Source organism: Hylaeus anthracinus, unplaced genomic scaffold (assembly GCF_026225885.1).
Source record: "Hylaeus anthracinus isolate JK02 unplaced genomic scaffold, UHH_iyHylAnth1.0_haploid 12001, whole genome shotgun sequence".
Taxonomy (NCBI): Eukaryota; Metazoa; Arthropoda; class Insecta; order Hymenoptera; family Colletidae; genus Hylaeus; species Hylaeus anthracinus.
The window spans coordinates 1,069,601-1,073,309 of record NW_026534348.1 but is presented as its reverse complement, the minus strand read 5'-3'; the positions used below and the strand labels follow the sequence as shown (position 1 = coordinate 1,073,309).

Below are 3,709 nucleotides of genomic sequence, written 5' to 3'. Positions count from 1 at the left end.
AACACGACTGAACACTCTCGTGGGTTACGACTAAGCTTGCGACGAATCATCAACCTGTGCGCCGCACGTGGTAACGCGAAGACTCATCTCTCAACAATGTCAAGCAGGTAAATATAAATACCGAAAGGAACAGGAAAGCTTTTCCTGTCCCACAGTTTTGCGATTACGATCATTCAAAACCCGTATATAAATGTTATATTATAACGAGAATATAGAAAAACTTTCAGAACTGGGCGAAAAAAATGCGCGCGCAGTTGGCGCCAAAGAAAGCGCGCCAGATGGCAACACCATCCACCATACATTTCTATTGAATGTAACGAAAGTCAAATAAAACTACTATCGGGATTATAATTTCAAATTTTCTTCTTCTTGTTCGAAAATCTTCGAATAACGAATTAGAACAAGAGGAACTTCTATCTGTGACTGTGAATAAATGAGAATTCTAGTGGTCGATGGATCAAACTATTAAGTTGTTTATTATAGAAAATCAAAATCGTAGATTAGAAAAAACTTGACTTAGTCCTTAAAATATTTTTGTAATATATATTTAAATGTACTTTTAGAACATATTAACAGAATTCTGTCACACCATGTTAGAATTTGAAAATCACTGACCGAATAAATCGCTTGATTAATATTTCTGGAAGCTCGTGGCGCGAAACGCGAAGAATCGATAGATCTAATCAACGAATTCGATTGAACTGCGAGAGGAGTCCTGGATACTCCTCATAGATGTGAACGCGGACTCACACGATCCGATTTAACGAAATCGTGATCCATTCCCCCATTCGTTCCGACAAGACCATGTTTGAACGGAAAACACGGTAAGCGCAAAATCAATATCTCGTGGGTCCAGTACTCCTTTGAACCACTCTATGCGACGTGAAGTTCAAACTCTTCCGGATAGGAGAGGAAAATAGACGCTTCTGCTTCTTAACCGACTGGATTTAAGTTTCTGGAAAAGATCCTACTTGAACACATTTACATTCTTTCACTCCCATTTGAAACACAAGGAAAAAAGCCAGCGAACATTTTAGAAAATAAACAAATTCCTGGACTGAAGAATAAAATGTTTAAATAGAATGTTTTCAAATAATTACTTCGAAGCACTAATTCTAATGACAATCTCTGTGAAAAGTAATTTTTCATATTTCGTTAAAAATACGCGAACAAAACCTTTTTGGAAACGTGACTTTTGAACACTTTTCAAAGAATGCACCATTGTCAAAGAACACCTTCTGAAATTAGTTTTCAAGAAGCCTCGTGGCTATAATCAAAGTGCAGAGAATGCAAACTAATTTCGTCGCATCGGGGAAAGGTTTCAAAGTAGAATTTTCCAGAATAGAGTAGAGAGTATACCTACAGGTTTATCCAACGTGCTGTGTATAGTATATCACGTGTATGGAGACCAGGTCCGATTCGGATATGGTAAATGGTGAAAGTCAAAGCAGCATAGAACGAGATTTATTTCTAACCCGGTGCATCCGGCTCGTTCATCCAGAATTCGATACGTCAATCGGAGAGTCGAGGACGTGCCTTAACAAAAATAAAAGAAACGATCAAATATGAACGTTATCGGAAACACAATTTCGGGAAAATAATGGACTAAACGGCCTACGTGAAATCCATTGCCTATCTGCTCTTTTTATTTTTCGCACACTCCAGTGGATTCTGACTCGATCTCTCTCGACCCTGCACTTTTTTGTGTAGTTAACGCAACATATTCAAGGTACTGGTTGCCAGATAGGTGTAAGTAAAAGCTTTCGTAGATGTAAATTGACATACTTCATATTATAAATTATACGTATCCAAAGATTTCGACACTTAGGAAACGTTATAAGGAAATAAGTCTCCTTCAGGGAACGTTAAACGTATCTCCAGAACTGCAATTATAAATTGTTACGAGGCAACGATCCCACGGTGAGATTCAACGTGGCAATTTCCTACGATAAAATTTCTCCGCAGCTGCAGTGTACTGCAGAATGAAGACGATCATCATTTTCTAGGTCGTCTGGGCTTGACAGTTGTTTTCGGGCATTCTCACCGCGCGAAATATAGTAACGAAACTGATATAACCGCGGAGATAAACGATTTCACGTATATAAAATGCTTCCAAAACGAGGTTGAAACGGATTTGAAGATTTCCGAATAATTTATGTATGGAGCCTGGGAACATGAAGAAAAATGAGAGAAAAGTATTGAACATTTTAGTGCGGCTTGAATCTTTATGGTGAGATAAAAGAGAATATTGTGGTAAAATAATTGTTAATAATTGAGTGACTTTAGAAAAAATTTTAAATAAAGTACACGACTCAAATTTATTGACTTGGTAGTTTTAATGTTAAAAAGGCAATTAAATTAGTTACAGAATTGAGATGCTACATTTATCTACCTTTGTAGCAGACGAAATAAAATCTGAAAAATGGAGCTGCGTCGAAACGTCGCCTTAATTGTCGCGAGATACGGAGGAATCCCGCAGAAATGGATCCAATATGGCTGGCAGCGAGAAACGACGAGAGCTGGTATCCCCGACAAGTCAAATGCCAGGTAATTTCGAGAAATCGGTGGGTTCGTCCTCGAATCGATAAGAGCTTTCCTTCTTCACCTGCAGACGGTTTCGTAGATAAGAGCAGTCAGCAATGCGTCAATAGAGACGAGACGTTCCTTCGAGCCGTTTCTAAAGCAATCTGCATCGATCCGACCGCTACCTTTATGCGGTTTCTCGAGTGTGCCTGGTAAACGCTGCTCCGCGGATAAGCGTTAAACCAAGAGTTACGATTATCTTATTGGAACAGAACGAACTAAAGTCCGTGGAAACTTCACGAGGCTGTGTCTCGGATAAACCTGAAATCGACTCCTCACAGTTTTAGGCGATTGCCTCGTTTTCCTACGTTTTCGAAACTCGAACGTACTCCAGCGATTGTTGCAATATGTAAATTCGAAGCTCAGGACAGAATCGACGAGCAGGGATCTATATGTAACTGGAATACTAACTGTTGCATTATGTAGTCAATTGGGAACGGAATAAAAATAATTTCTGTGGAGGTAACGGAGGTTCTATGGAGATTCAAGTTTGATTTCATGGGGGTACCTTTTATATCTGTGGAGATTTAATCGTTTATTTTATGAATAAATGTTAAACCAGCTATTTACTAGCTTCATTGCGTGAAAAGTTACTATATATTATATAAGTAATTCACATTACTCTCGGTTAATGTGAATTTTTGGTTATTCCTCTCCTAGATATTAACGTTCATATTATTTTACACAACCATGGTATATAGTGTAGTACATACACACTGAAATATTTGATAAATAGGAATCTACAGAGCCCGCAATAGCAACTGCGCCACATTGATCCACGGCTATTCGCAGGTGCTCGTAACACTCAGTCGAACACCAGCGATAAGCCATGGATCGTTATCCGCTCGATAGAGTTTCCGGAAACGTATCGACACCGTTTCGACAAACGGAAACAGAGGTGATCACTGACAGGTGCTACGGGGGCTTAATGGTGAACACAGTGGGAAAACGAAACTAGAGAATTCTATCCAAGGTGTTCGAAATCCTTTCGAATTTCTTTTAACAGGACCACGTTATTTCTAAAAAAAAATGGTAAAAACATGATTTTACTCTATATTAGTATCATATAATTTATATAAAATTTTATATAAAATCTGTAATTTTTGAAATATTGTACGAAAACGTG

At 38.3% G+C, this 3,709-nt stretch overlaps 1 long non-coding RNA gene across 2 annotated transcripts; it reads left to right on the top strand.

The window, feature by feature from the left end:
- Positions 1-1,909: 1,909 nt before the first annotated feature.
- Positions 1,910-3,030, top strand: LOC128891121 (uncharacterized). Of its 2 annotated transcripts, none has more exons than XR_008460762.1 (3): positions 1,910-2,230; positions 2,401-2,547; positions 2,624-3,030. It is a non-coding gene; the product is annotated as an uncharacterized LOC128891121 (long non-coding RNA). The 2 variants fall into 2 exon arrangements; XR_008460763.1 differs by having other exon boundaries at positions 2,612-3,030.
- The last annotated feature ends 679 nt before the right edge of the window (positions 3,031-3,709 follow it).